This window comes from Mesocricetus auratus, unplaced genomic scaffold (assembly GCF_017639785.1).
Source record: "Mesocricetus auratus isolate SY011 unplaced genomic scaffold, BCM_Maur_2.0 Super-Scaffold_100027, whole genome shotgun sequence".
NCBI classification, from domain to species: Eukaryota; Metazoa; Chordata; class Mammalia; order Rodentia; family Cricetidae; genus Mesocricetus; species Mesocricetus auratus.
Window position 1 is genome coordinate 21,138,445 of NW_024429208.1, and position 15,806 is coordinate 21,154,250.

At 38.5% G+C, this 15,806-nt stretch overlaps 1 protein-coding gene and 1 long non-coding RNA gene across 20 annotated transcripts in view; one reads left to right on the top strand and one right to left on the bottom strand.

The window, feature by feature from the left end:
- Ctnna3 (catenin alpha 3) overlaps nucleotides 1-15,806 on the bottom strand; it is a 1,429,068-nt gene that overhangs the window by 1,305,074 nt on the left and 108,188 nt on the right. The gene's annotated exons all lie outside the window — the stretch shown is intronic.
- Nucleotides 1,709-11,014, top strand: LOC121134379. Its single transcript, XR_005871458.1, has 3 exons — nucleotides 1,709-2,147; nucleotides 8,941-9,160; nucleotides 10,764-11,014. It is a non-coding gene; the product is annotated as an uncharacterized LOC121134379 (long non-coding RNA).

Consider the following 15,806-nt stretch of genomic DNA (forward strand, 5'->3'; position numbering starts at 1 on the left):
TTTATTTATAAATGTATCTTTACATATGTATACTTTGTGAATATATTCATGCACATCCACATTTAACATATATTTATATATATATATATATATACACAGAGACTTCATGTCAGAAAGACATAATCATTATACTTATTATAAATGGGAAATACGATGGCTCTCATCTCATAGAAATGCTCCACAGTTTGTTAGTTGTGCTTACCAGCTACTTTCTGTACACAATGGGACGGATGATCAAGAGTCACAGCAGTAAACAGTGCCTTCTCTATGCTTTACTTTCCTTGATTGTAAATGGAATAATTAAAAATATAAAAATAGCAATTTGTCCTTAACAAAATATGTGGTCGTGTTTTTTTTTTAGAAACCAACAAGCCAATCTTAAAATTCATGTAGAACTTTCTAAAGACTAATAATAGCCAAAACCATCTTGGACAAAAAAAGAATGTTGTTCTTGTTTCAAAACTTATTTGAAAACTATAAAAAAATAGAATTGACATTCATCCTTAGCTGGGCAATGGTGACACACACCTCAATCCTAGCACTTGGGAGGCAGAGGCAGGTGGATCTCTGAGTTCCAGGCAAGCCTGGTCTGCAAAGATTGTTCCAAGACAGCCATGGCTACACAGAGAAACCCTGTCTTGAAAAAAAACAACAACTAAAAAATCTTTAGCATCATGGTCAGCTGGTTTTCAACAAAGATTCCAAGAAAAATCATTAAGTGGCCATATGTTGTGTGTTGTTTCATTTTGTAATAGTTTTTCAATAAATGGCTCTAGGATAATTAGATAGTCATATGAGAGAAATGAACACAGTTTCTGACTCACATCACAGCAAAAGTCAACTCAGTGGGTCACAGAACCACATGCAAGGGCTTAAACTATAAAACTGAGGACAGTAAAACCTCATAATCTCAGGTTCTTTGATAAGGACTTAAATGTGGCACCAAAAGTACATGCAATAAAATGAAAGTGACTGTCAAAACCTAACATTTAAGAGCTTTATTTTTAAGGTGTATTTTTATTATTTTTAATCATGTGTTTGTATATATGTGTATACACATGAATATATATATATATATGAATATGCTTGTGAATGCAGCTGCCTAAAGAGGCCACAGGTGTTAGGTTCCCCGGAACTGGAGTTACAGGTGATTATAAGCTGCCCCAAGGGGATACTGAGAAAAAAGTGTGGTCATCTGCAAGCACAGGACATGCTCTTAACCACTGAGTCATCTCTGCAATCATAAATTTCTTGGTTTTAAATGAGAGCATCAAGAAAGTGAAAGGGGGACTGGGGATCGCTGTGTTTAGAGAGGACCCAAGTTTGGACTATCCCAGAGTCAGAGTCTTCATGGTGGCTCACAACTAGCTCTAACTCCATTTCCAGGGGATCTGACACCCTCTTCTGCCTTACTTTTCTGATCTCCAAGGGAAGCAGACACACACATGAATCAGGTAAAACACTCATACATATAAAATAAAAATAATTAAATCTTTAAAAATGAAAATGAAAAGACAACCTATAAAACAGGGGAAGATACTTTTAAACCATGTATCTAAGAAGGGACTTATATCCCATCCATCAGGAGAAAGAAGCAGTACTAATGCACTGCTATTTGCTAAGAAACTGAAAAGACAATAAAAGAATTCTAAGTAGAAGAGCAACAATTATGATGACAACTGTAGAACTTTTGACCCCAGACATCTGTACAACCTTATGCTGCTGAGGAAATACTGACTCACTAAGGGTAGGCAGCTTTGCCTGCGGCCAGACAACGAGATGACAGAATATGACTCCAGCTCAAATATGTTGAACTCCAAGGACTGTGCTCTCATTGCCACAATGTGTCCTTTTTAGATATGGTATTCAATTAACAGACCCAAGAATCAAATATGTCAACATTTCATTTTCCGACCTGCAGTTCTGACAGGGTATGGTTGTAAACAAGGGTAACTTTGCCAAGAATCTGCCACACATATCAAGACTGCTAACAAAGGTTCCAAGTCCATCTTCTCAGATGATACTTAGATAGGAAAATAAATTCAACGACCCTGACTTTTCAGTCTGTAGAAACTCCTCATAATTTGCAGGCCTCCAGTAACTAGCTCCCTGTTATGGATCTAAGGCCAGAAATCAGTGTCTACCATGTAAGTGTTATTCAGTAAATATTATAATTGAAATAAGTGAAAAAATTTAGTTTAAAGTTTATAACATAATAATGAAAAGATAAATCAATTGTTAGGTTTTTTATTTTTATCTGCATGAGTGTTTTACTTTGCATGTATGTATTGTATCATGTGCATACTTAGTGCCCATGAAGACAAAGGTGGAATCATATTCCCTAGCACTAGAGTTACAGACAGCCGAGAGCCATTATGTGGTTGCTGGCATTTGAACCCAGGTCCTCTGCAAGAACAACAAATGTTCTTAACTGCTGAGCTAGCTCTCCAGTATGGTGATATATTATTTATGACTTAATAAAGCCACTGGAGATCAAAATGCAAAGCTAGCCACAGCCATAGGGCCAGATAGTGGTGGCACATACCTTTAATCCCAGGAATCGGGAAACAGAGGCAGATGGATCTCTGTTTGTTCAAGGCCACACTAAGGTACACAAAATTAATCCAGTCTAAAAGAGAAACAGCTCACACAAAGGTGATTTCAGCACTCGGGATTACATGTCTTTAATCCCAGCACTAGGGATGTGGAGACAGGAGTGATACGGTGGGCAGAGAGAGGAATATCAAGTGAGAGGAGACAGGATCTCAGGGAATTGCAGTCTGAGGCTTGGTGGAGAGCAATGCAGTCTGCATTGTACTCTGAGGATTTGTGGAGACAGGGTCATGCAGTTCGGTCTGAGCTAGGGTCTTGGTTACTTTGCGTCTCTGATCTTCAGCTTAAACCCTAAAATTAGTCTCTGGGTTTTTATTACTCGTGTTACACTCCAACTCTAATCCAACTTTTAAATAGGCCAAAGCCCTAAATAGGCATTTTAAAGAAGAAATACAAATGGCCAACAAGCACACACAAAAAAATTTCTAGTGTTAATATAATCTAAATTATTAAAGCATAATTACATCTATATTAAGATTTTAGTAAATCCTTTTGCCAAGATTATTTTTGATTGGTTAAAAATGGGCACATATGTTTAATATTCAGGAGCAAGACATTGAAGACTGAGCAGCACAGGAAGAGAAACAAAAACGACTGTGTGTGTGTGTGAACTGGAAGCGATCACTGTACTAACTCTTATGCACAGGAAACAACTCCTAGAAGGAAGCAGCAGAAAGGCGGTGTTTACATCGTCACTAGCTTCTTTCCATGGTTAGGGACAAGGGGAAACTCAAGATTATTAAAAGGTTGATTAAAGGGTGCTGGTGGAGATCCCTAATGTGCAGTACTGCAACAGAATCCATGAAGAGGCACTGGAGAGATGACTCAGTGTGTGAGTATGCACTGCTCTTGCAGAGGACTCAGCAAGAGTTTCCCAGCACCTGCATTAGGTGACTCACAACACTGAAACCAGCTCCAGGGAATTCTCTTCTGGCCTCCACAGGCAACTTCAGTCATATAAACATGGCCTCACAAATACATAGAAATAATTTTTTAAATGTCAATAGATCTTACTTTAAAAAAAATAGTGGGGCTGGAGAAATGGCTCAGCGGTTAAGAGCACTGGCTGCTCTTCCAGAAGTCCTGAGTTCAATTCCCAGCACCCACATGGTGGCTCACAACCATTTAAGTGAGATCTGGTGCCCTCTTCTGCTATACAGGCCTACATGCAAATAGAGCACCCATATACATAAAATACATAAATAAATCTTTAAGTTAAAAATAGTAATGAATGAGCACACGCACACAGTGTGGGCAAGCAGGGAGATCCCTGGATACCCTGCAAAGATCATATTAGCCAAACTAAAAGCTTTGAGCAATTGAAATCAACTAACCCATCTCCAAGAAATTCTCCCATTATAATCCCAAAATGGCTTATTATTTTGTTCTCCACTCAAAGCATAATAGTGGAAAAACCATTGTAAAATTCAACCTCTAGATCATAGCCAGTTCACTTTCTATGAAGTCCTTAGAAACTCACAAAGTATTTTTCTGTATCAAATTTATCATGCAAAGCAAAGATAATAGGCACACTACAGGAAAAAAACAAATGAAATGTCCTGCTCCCCAAAGGAAAGCATTAAGTACACATAGAGTTCTTAAACATCAAAAGTATTCTCCATACCATGTTAATATTTTATCCTTTTTTCATGGATCCCAGACTGATATCTGGGAAACCATCATAGGACTGATCCAGGCCCCCTGAACGTAGGTGTCAGTTAGGAGGCCTGGACAATCTATGGGGCCTCTGGTAGTGGATCAGTATTTATCCCTACTATACGAATGGACTTTGGGAGCCCACTCCAAATAGAAGGATACTCTCTCAGCCTAGACACACAGGGTAGGGCCTAGGCCCTGCTCCAAATGATATGACAGACTTTGAAGATCCCCCATGGAAGGCCTCACTCTCCCTGGGGAGCAAAAAAGGGATGGAATAGAGAGTTGGTGGGGGGACAGGGGAGGAGGGGATGAAGAGGGAACTGGGATTAGCATGTAAAATAAGCTTTTTCTAATTTAAATTTAAAAGAGAAACTTAAAAAACATTTTATCCTTTTGATGTAAAGGGTTATTATGTCAAAATCAAAACTATTCCCATGAAACTTCTAGAACAATTTTTTAACTGTGGTACTGCAATAGGATCTCCTTTCTCATCCATCATGAAACTCTTGTTATCGCCACATCATCTCAGAAGTTCAACTGTCCCTAGCCAGTGGACTATCAATGGTGACCTTCACTCTCAAATGCCTCTCTCCCAAGATGGTTGAAACCAGTATTTACTGAACTGGGTAAATGTCAAACCTAATAAAAAAGAACAGGCAAAAATATTGGTCAAAAAAAGCAAGCAATGAAATTTTTCATTGAGGGTAAAGGGAATAAGAGCCCCTAATTCCTTCCTTGGGGTCACCATTATAGACTGAGCATTAGGTAAGGAGAATGAATGTTTAAATCTCCTTGAAAGTTGCTAGTGTTGCAAAGAAAAGCACAATAGAAACATAACCTATAATAATGTGCAAGCATAGAGAAAGGCTAAGAACATACAAGACTCATGTTATTATGACCCTGGAAGATTTGATTATAATCATGGCTGACTGGAAAGTCTCTTGTTGCTTTTTTATCCAGGTGATTTCAGTATAACACTTAGAACCTTTCAAATTTAGAGTAATGTTTAGAATTTTCATGTAAAATTCTGTCTCAGCCAGACAATGTGGCTGACATTGAATCCCAGGACTTGGGAGGTAGAAACAGGAACCTCAAAAACATAAGGCCAGACTCAGATATGAAGTAAGTTTGAGAGTAGTCTGAGCTTCCTGAGAAACTATTCTTAGCAGTTTATAACAAGCCTTTCTTTCTTTCTTGTTTCCTTAGTAATTATCTATTTTTCACTTTCCAGAAGTTTTTCTTGGTCTGTGACCCTAAAACTCACTAACACAGAATACTGGTACAACTTCTGATTCTGCCACTCAATCATACTTTCAAATTGAGAACTGATCTTAATGCAGAGTGTACATGTGTGAGATAAAAAAAAAACAAAAGGTACAAGAGGCGATCAGCAGTAAAGAACATGCATTGAGTTCACACAGATGTACTGATTCCAATAATCCTTTATAATTCTTTACAAAGCTTGAAGGGCATTCCTTAGATTCATATTTTCTAATGTCTGATGTGATATGTTTTAATCTTACTAGTTATAATAATAGTTGGCCTAACTAGTATTTTGAAGTCAAATCAGCCCCTCTTACTATTTCTGTTGGGATGGGTTAATAAGCTCTGATTATGGAGGAACATTGATGGGAGAAGTCCTTCTGTGTATATGTTTGTCTTATTGGTTGATAAATAAAGCACTGTTGGCCAAGAGGGAAGCAAGATAGGTGGAACTAGGAGTCGAGAAGGTCTGGGAAATGTAGTCAAGAGCAGAGAGTCACCATGTGATCCTGGGAAGAGAGGACGCATGAGGCTGGCATCCTCAGTAAGGTAAGACCTTATAGAAGTATATATGTTAGTAGTCATGGGTTAATACTTAAGACAGAACTAGCCAATGAGAAGCCCTGGACATTGGCTGACAGCATTGTAACTAATAGAGTCTCTGTGTGTCATTTGGAACTGATGTGACTCTGGGACCAGGCTGGCGGAAAGAACGCTCGTTACAGAGCATGATGGTTAAAGAGCTAAATCTAGATGTTTTACAATATTTTTACATTATAACACCAATTTAGAGAGTCTGTAGTCCAAATGTCTCTTGTTAATGTGAGAGAACTAACAGCAGCTTGAGTGTTAATAGACCAATTTCTACTACTAGAGTATCTTGGGAAAAGTACTGAAACTTTGAGAAGAAGAATGCCCTCTAGAAATTAAACTCTGTAGTCCCAGCACACACAACAGATGGTGAAGATGCATACACAAAGGAGAAAAGAATTTTGTTTTCATCTCCTACAACATGATGACCAACTATATCAAAGGTCAAATGCCTGTCCTCTTGAAGAAGCAGATCGGATCCCAGGATCCAGTCATAGCTAACCTTAACTTTCTAGTGTCTAAAAGAATTGATCCAGGTTCCAGTCATAGCTAACCTTAACTGTCCAGTGACTAAAATAATTGACATATTCAAGAAAGGCATTGCCAATCATAGGGATTTGTGAAAACATAAAATCATAAAAGTTGACAGCAATCATCCAAATATGTCCAAGAGAGTTTGAGCTTTATCTAATAGGATGTACTACTATAACTCTGCTGATAAAATTATCTCTGTAGAGATAATGGGTTATTGTCATTATTTTTAACTTTATATGATTAAGCACTTTATTTGTCCAGTTTTTTTTTCATTCTATGTCCATGATCACTAATAATGTGCTGATCTTTGTATATGATTCCTTTATTGTTCTACCTACTATGGGAACATTTTCTGGCTGGGTCACTGTCTTGTGCTCTATATAATAATTTTTCATTATAAATTAAAATGGATTCTGTGCACTTAATAAAACTTATAATTTAAAAATTAATTCTCAGTGAGAGACATGCCTGGATATGCATGCTTGTATCCAAGCCTGATGATCTGAGTTCAATTCATGATGGAAGAAGATGACTCCCATAGGTTGTCCTCTGACCAATGATAAATGTAATGAAGTGCAATAAAATTTTTAAATAGATTGTGGCTTTACATCTCAGCTTCATTATTAATTAATGTAGTTTTGGCCAATATACAAACTGGATCCTGGCCTATGAGTCCAAAAAGGATCTTAATCACAAATAGTGGAATCTGCCCTAGCTAAATTTAAAAGCAAAGGAGTAGGAACTCAAATTTTAATGCTCCTGAGGCAGAAATATGAGTCAAGATAAATATCTAACACCACCACAGTTCTGTTTTGCTGGAATCCCCACTTCTGCCATCACCTACACTCAACACCTGTGATGCAAGGAATCACACCAAAGGCCCTCTGTCAGGATTATCCTAAGAAAGTGCATCTGTCACTAGACAGCAAGAAAAGCCTCTCTCTGTATCCATCACTGTCAATCACTTCAGCCTTCTCAGTCTCGTTGGGCCACATTCTCAGCCACCAGTGAGTATAGGAAATGTTTGGGCTTTTGTTAACTTTACAACCTCTGCAGCATGGTGTCTTCCAAATATTCACACTAGAAAACAGTTGAAATTGGTCAGGTGACCCAATCCACACCACCTTGTCAGACCTCTACTGTGATATTTGGCACCTCTCTCTCTCTCTCTCTTACTCCTCTGACACTCTTAAAATTAGGATATCAAGATCTATTCTGTTTCCTCGTGTAGACTGTTATGGATATAGTGTCCATTGATAAATGCCAAAGTGCTTTTGAAAAGGTATGGAGTTGTAGGAAGGCGAGGTAGCTCTCTAGACTTACTAATTATTCCCAGCTTGTCATTCATTGAAGAGATTTTGATGTAACAATCATGAAAGGGAGAGAAGGGAAGTGCTTAGCCACTCAAAATTGCCTCTTCTCATTATGTTTGACATGGCCATTCAGAACAGTTAAGTAATTTCCCAGATACTTGAGATAATTCATCTATTTACCTATATCAAATGACTCTCAAGCTTAAGAGTAGGCATTAGGACCAGCAAGATGACTGGATGGGTAAAAACACTTGCCTCCAAGCCTGATAATCTAAGTTCAATTCCCAAGACCCACATAGTAGAAGGAGAGAATTAACTCTCACAAATTGTCCTCTGGCTTCCTCACATGGACACACACACACACAATTTTACTTTGTAGGATTTTTTTAATTTTTATTTGTGTGTATGTGTGTGTGTGCCTGCTTGTGTAAGTATACACCATGTGAGTGCATGTACCCATGGAGGCAAAAGAGGATACCTAAATCCCTGGAACTGGAGTCACAAGAACTTGTGAGTCACCCAAAAGTGAGTGCTGGGAACCAAACCAGGGTCCTCTTCCAAAACAACAAGTTCTCTTAGCCACTGAGCTCCATGTAATTATTAACCAAAAGAGTTAGCATTAATCTAGAAATACAAAGGAGGAAACCATTCACTTTTTACAGACACCTGTACAGAAGTTCTATGCCTTTCAACAATTAACCATACCCTCCCAACCTATATTTATAATAATTAGCAATCTTAGTAGTTGTCCCAATTCCTAACTTACCTAATGCGATCTATTTTTAAGATAGTTCCAACTTTGAATAAGTGAGTATTAAGCTATTTAATTTCTCATCCTCTGACCTAGGTAAACTATTTGCAATGCCTTTTAACTGTTGACTTCATCTTTGCCATAACCATTCCACCCAGTGGGTGGTCTTTCAAGGTAATACCCTGAACACTCTTATCCAACCACATCTTTCCACAGACCTCACTCAAACGAAAATACAAAGCTACAAAAAAAGAAGTAAGCCTTACAAGATTTAATATGGAGCCAAAAGATGGAAATCTGACAGGACAGTGTTGAGAGGGGAACGCTATAGCGGGGAATATGTCATGAGGAGTCTGTCTCCACGAATATAGAGGCTTTGTCCAGGAACTGCTGGGAAGGTGCAGGACAGAACTGAAAGACAGATCTGAAATCCAAGGTGAGTGGCTGCCTTCCTGTGTGTGAAACACTGTGCTCCCTGCTGCTAGGGAAGCTTATCACTTATCTCAATTCATTTGAGGGCTCTTTTCCCAACATATTTAGAAGATTATCTGAGAAGTTAAGGTGCTACTGAATGCCAAAGTAAAGTTCTTCATATCCTGAAAGAGAGCATTAATGTTCCTTATGGTAAAAAAGAGGGAAAATGCCAAGAAAAGAAAGATGTTAAATAAAGGTCGTGGTGTGCCTTTAGAGAATGGTACATGCCAATACCTATGTACTGTGTGTATCAGAAGAGGGTACCAGATCCCCTGGAACTAGAGTTATAAATGGTTGTGAGCTGTTACATGGGTCCTGGGAACTCAACAAGGATTCTCTGACAGAGCAGCCAGTGCCTTTAACTATTAGGATATCTATCTCTCTAGCCCTAAAATAACATAATTTTAAGAACTGGAAGAGAAAATGCATTTGACCTTAACCATGGAGTATTTTTCTCTTGATTATCCCAAGGTTGTAACATTTCAACTTGGAGTTGGAGACAGTTTCAATTTAGTACATTATAATGTAGCAAATAAGACATAAGAGTCATAATAACATTAATGTCATGTGCTACTTTTACTATCAACTAATGAGCAAATGACTTCATTGCTCCTGTATATCATCAGTAAAATGACAATTGCCTTGTCAAGCTAAGAACAAAGTAAGAGGGGAATGGTGGCATACAAAAGGGGAGAGGGTAGGGACAGAGTGGGTTCTATTGTTCTTGCCATATACAAATCAGTCGGAAAATTTCCTAGAAATGAAAGTGTATTCAATAGGGATAATTGTAAATCTAAAAGCAATGCATCATCAAAAAATAAAATCAAGATTGGGTGGGATATAGAAGTAGTATACATATTAACAAAATTCATATGTCATAAAAGAGTAAATATAAAATGATCTCTTTGTTGACCAGTCAAGGGTAAATGTTATTAGCAAATAATTAAAGATATGGAATAACCATAACAAGATATAAGGTGGGAAGGGCTTCTTCTGAGAGGAGACTAGAGGCAATGAAGGTTCCCCTCATGATGCTAGAATGAAAGTAGCAAGTGCAGGAAATGTTGCCTTCCATCATAGGTTGTTCTACAATAATGACATGCATGTTTTACTCTAAGGTATTTATAGATCAGAATCTAGTTCAACATCTCCTGAAACAATTAACATTTTCATTCTGACCATTACCGTAGTCTGTGCTTTCTTATACTTGTATATCTAAAGATTCCATGATACCTTCAACTCATTTATCCCTATAATTACTCTCATTGAATACGCTAAAATTGATTTCTATTACTTTAATCTCATAAAGAGAAAGGATCAGAACTTTTGCTTTTTGATGAAATCAGAGTACAATAAACATTTAGTTAGGCTAGTATATTAAACATCCAGGAAAGAGAAAGTTGAAGGAGGGAGGGAGGGAGGGAAGAAAGGAGGGAAGGAGGGAGGGAGGGAGAAAATGGTAGAGGCAGAGGAAAAAACCTGACATTAGAATTTCTTATCTAACACATGACCTTCTTTAATTCATAATATAATATAATATTCCCCTTTGTCTTTTTTGCCCTTAGATGTTTTGGCCTGGCTTTTAGGAGTCCTGAAATATTTATTCTCAGACTCTGCATCCACTGTGGTATATAAGATAGGAAAGGTGAGCCCATTCTGTCTCATAGTCTGATCTCATAGCTCTGGAATGTTGTCTTTCCCATTTACCTGCAGTCTTATCATCTCCCGTTCCTTGGGAAAGACTTACACTGTTCTTTTTCTGTCCAAATTGCATGCATACAAAGTGGGGGAAAGAGAAAAGATCTTTATCTCTGGCTCTGAGGATTATGTTTTATTGAATCTTTTCCATTTCCTTGACTCCTAGTAAACTGACTATACCTCAATTTATCACTGCCTGTGCATTACCAGCTCCCAAGCCTGAAAGCATCGTAGCTCTGAACAATAAAATTCTCCTTGGGATACATAATACATAAAGCTCTCCAAAGAAATCAAAACTATTGATGGTTGTCTACCATGTAGTTAATTCAGAAACAAGCATTAAAACAGATAAACAGAATGATGTTGTCCCACAAATACAGACTCCTAACTAATAACAGAACGTAGGAAATCAATAGAGCTTGGTAACTTCTCTCCATTGAGACCTTATTAACTATATTGTAGTCCTCAGTCGAATTCAATATAGCACATGATCTAATTTATGAAAGAATCCAAAGGATTCAAAACTGTATTTTACCTAGAAATTATGCTTCCAGGTGAAGCAGAGGCTACCAGTGTTAGTAGTCAATGACTAAGAACTCTAGAACATCAAAGGCTGCCTTCCTGTCTCTAAAGGAGACAGCTCTGGCTCCATACATCTGCCTACTCTCCTCTGGGGTCAGGCATAGTTAGTAATTAGCATAGCATTATTCAGTAAGAGTGTTAATGCAAGATATATATATATGTATATATATATATATGTAATTGACCGGCACATGTATAAGTGTTAGTGCTTACAAAAAGCAAATTAAGGAGCCATGGTTGTGGCATAAGCCTATAATCCCAGCACTCAGAAACTGAGGTAGAAGGATTATCAGCATAAGCTCATGGACTATCTGCACTACTTAGAAAGATTCTGCCTCAAAATAAAAATAAATGGTAAAAAATGAATCATTAATGTGGCAAGCAGCAGTTAATGCAGAGACTCACAATTAGCCAAAGTATGGAGGATAAGTACTTGTGGAATGCTCAGCCCTAAACCGGATAACTATATTCTCCATCCATCAAAATTTCAAGAAGTGGTAAGAAAAAAACGCAAGAGCTAGCAGTTAGGAAAAAGTGTTAAGAAACGGTGTCTTCTTGATATGGCATAGCTGTTGCACACATGGATTCACTGAGGCTGTACTGGTTACTTTTAACTGTCAGCTTGACCCAGCCTAGAATTACCTAGGAGAGGAGTTTCAATTGAGGAACAAAGTTTTAACTCTTGTGGTGCATATCAAACATTCCCAAGAAGGAGGCACTATGGAATTGAAATTGCAAAATTACCAAAGTACTGATGAAGAAAACTTAGCAGAATTTGGCAGTAGAGCTTTCTGTTGTCAACATTGTAGTTATAATTAAATCCATGGGAATTAAAAGGCTCCTCAAGGAAATGAGGAGACAGAGCAATCCTAAAACTAATTCTTAAGGAAAAAAATACAAGGAAATGATAGGGAGAAGTCAATGAGGAAAGTGAGGAGGAGGTAGAAACATAATGTGTAATGTCCTAGAGAGAAGGTAGGAAAAGTTTCAACATGGTAAACAAATACAGCAGAAAAGTAGAAGATAATTTCATGTGTGTAAAAGTTATTATATTAAATAATAAATCATCCATGCACCAGAACAGACAAGGTCAAATGGAAATATGAGTTTAAGAGGAGAACAGGAAAACAGAAAGTAGAATTTTTTAGTGAGTACTTGCCAATTATCAGGTAGAGACAAGCTAATACATGTAAAGAAAGAACCAGTGAAAGAGAAGAGGAATGAACACATAGAAAACTACCACTGTAGAGTAAGTCTTTTCAGGGAAGGGAGAAGGCTAGGATCCAAATGAATTTCAAAAATAAATTTTAAAATAACTATTTTCTTTGAAACCGAAGAAATGGGGATAGTCAATAACAGATATTCTTGAGACTTTTATTCCTAGTTATGCTGGTTAGTTATAACTGTTAACTTGACACAACCTAGAATTATCTGGGAAGACAATCTTTTTTTTCTTCCTTTCTTTTATTTAAGTTATAAACAAGCTTGCTTCACATGTCAATCCCAGTTCCCTCTCCCTCCCCTCCTCCCCACCAGGCCCCCCAGTCCCCCACCCAATCTCCACTCCCTCACCCAAGGGAGGGTGAGGCCCTCCATGGGGGATCTCCAGAGTTTGTCATTTCATCCAGGGCAGGGCTAGGCCCTCCCCCAAGAATCCAGGCTGAGAGAGCATCCCTCTTTGTGGGATGGGTAGCCAAAGTCCATTTGTATACCAGGGATAAATACTACCCAAGGCCCCGTAGATTATCTAGGCCTCCTCACTGACACCCACATTCAGAGTGTCTGTATCAGTCCCATGCTGTCAACCCAGCCATCAGTCTGAGGTCCAAGAGCTCCCCTGTGTGCAGGTCAACTGTTTCTGTGGGTTAAACCAGCCCAGTCTTAACCCCTTTGCTTGTCAGTTCTCCCATTTTGTCACTGGATTCCAGGAGTTCAGTTCAGTGTTTAGCTGTAGATGTCTGCCTCAGTTGGGAAGACAATCTGAATGAGGAATTATCTAGAGCAAGTTGGCCTATGGACATGCATGTGAGGAATTGTCTTGGTTATTGATTGACAATAACTGTGAGTGGCACTATTACCTAAACTGGGCCCTGAACTACATAAGAGAGAAGAAAGCAAGTAATCAGCAACCCATTGTTTATCTTCTCTGCTCATGGATGCAATATATTAAGTTCCTACCATGACCTCCCCACAATAATGGACCATAACCTAGAATCATAAATCAAATAAGCCCTCTCTTCCCTAAGTTGTTTTCTCAGCATATTTGTCACAGCTACAGGGATGAAAGTAGAACACTGTGGTGGTTTAAATCAGAATGGCCCCAGTAGGCTTATATATTTGAATGCTTAGTCACCAGAGAGTGGAAGGAAATATTTGATAGGATTAGAAAGATTGGAAGGTGTAGCTTTATCAGAGTAGGTTATAGCCTTAATTGGAAAAGTTTTCTCTCCTCTCTCCCTCTCCCTCTCCCTCTCCCTCTCTCTCTCTCTCTCCCCCTCCTCACAGATCAGTTCTCAGCCACTTCACCATGCCTGCCTGCTGCCATGCTCCTTCCATGCCTCTATGCTCCCTGCTGTGATGATAATGGACTAAGCCTCAGAATTCTAAACGAGCCCCAAACTAAAGGCTTTCTTTTATAAGAGTTGCCTTGGTCATGGTGTCTCTTCACAGCAATAGAACAGGGACTGACTAAGACAAACAATGAATATACAATAGCCCATAATATTCAGGCCTATACTGTATAGGTATTAGCTTAGCTCACTTTCAGCATCATACCAACATCTATGAAATGACTAGAGAGTGGTAGCTCCCCTCTAACCACAAAGGAGAACACAGTCATAGTTGGTGCATGAATCACACTTTGAAGACTCTTTATGAGCTGAGTTCTCAGGCCACATCTTCATTTCCAGGACTCACCACTTGCAAATCAGTCCATTAACATGCATCAGATCTATGACTTACACATCAGAGTAATGGTGGATAGCCTACAGAATCTCTCATACTTTCAAAATTAGCAGTACTATTATTCCTCAAATCAGTACATCTATCTGTCATAGGCCCGGCATCTCAAGTGACTATCACATGCCAGCACACCTCATAACGAGTGACACAGAAAAGTCTGCTGAGAAGCCAAATGCACTATGATAAAGCCTACTGTAACTTTTTAAAGTGGATGCTAAGGGATACTAGTTCAATGTTTTTCCAACAGCTAGTGGTTCACAAACAGTGTAGCTAATTAGCTCATCATCTTCAATAGAACTGTTTGCATAAACATTCTGTCAGCTATAGAACACCACGTGTGTATGTTAAAATATGTTCCAAGAGTAGCTTGTCTTTCCCCTCAAGTGAAGAGTTTTCCTGAATCTTAGGCTTTAGTGGGAAGACTGTTATGTTTGTGATTTAACGATTACCTTAGAATACTGGAGATGTAGCAACAGTCAAATATCAACACATCAATAGATGAAAATAATGTGGGCAACAGCTGTTGTCTTTGAACCCAGGCATATGCTGTGAGTAACTGGTGGCAAATACCAAACATTTTATCAAACCCCTAACTGTAACACTGTTGGGCAGAGTAGATGAAGCTGACCTTACTCAGGAACAGTTAATTAAAACCAAGCTATTACCTTCCTTTACAGATGAATATTTAATAAAGTTGAATTTCAAACTTCTTTAATATAGGTGATATGGAATAGATACCAGTGACTTTTTAATCTCAGGTTCATTAAGACACTATTGAGATGCTGGAGAGATGACTCAGTGGTTAAGAGCACTAGCTGCTCTTCCAGAGGACCTAGGGGTTTGATGTCCAGCACTGACATGGTGGTTCACAACTATAATCCAGTCCCAGAAGTTCCAATGCCCTCTTCTGGCTTTCACGGATGCTAGGCATGCATTTGGCTTATACCTATGCAAGCAAGCAAAACACTCAAACACAAAGGCAAAATAATAATAATAACAATAACAATAATACTAATGAAATTTTAAACATGTACTGGATAACTGAAAGGCAATAGGAACATTTTATTAGATCTACTATGCTGAGCAGTGTAGTACACACCTTTAATCCCAGCACTCAGGGGAGGCAGAGGCTGGTGGATCTCTGTGGATTTGAGGCTGGCCTGCTTTACATAGAAAGTTCCAGGACAACCAGGTATATACAGAGAAAGCTTGTCTCAAAAAAGGAGGAAGTGGAGGAGGGGGAGGAGAAGGAAGAGGAAGAGGAGGGGGGAAAAGGAGGAGGAGAAAGAGAGAGAAGAAGGGGGAGGAGAAGGAGGAGGAGATTCACACTGGAAACTTTACAATGATATTTTCAGGTAAAGCATGTA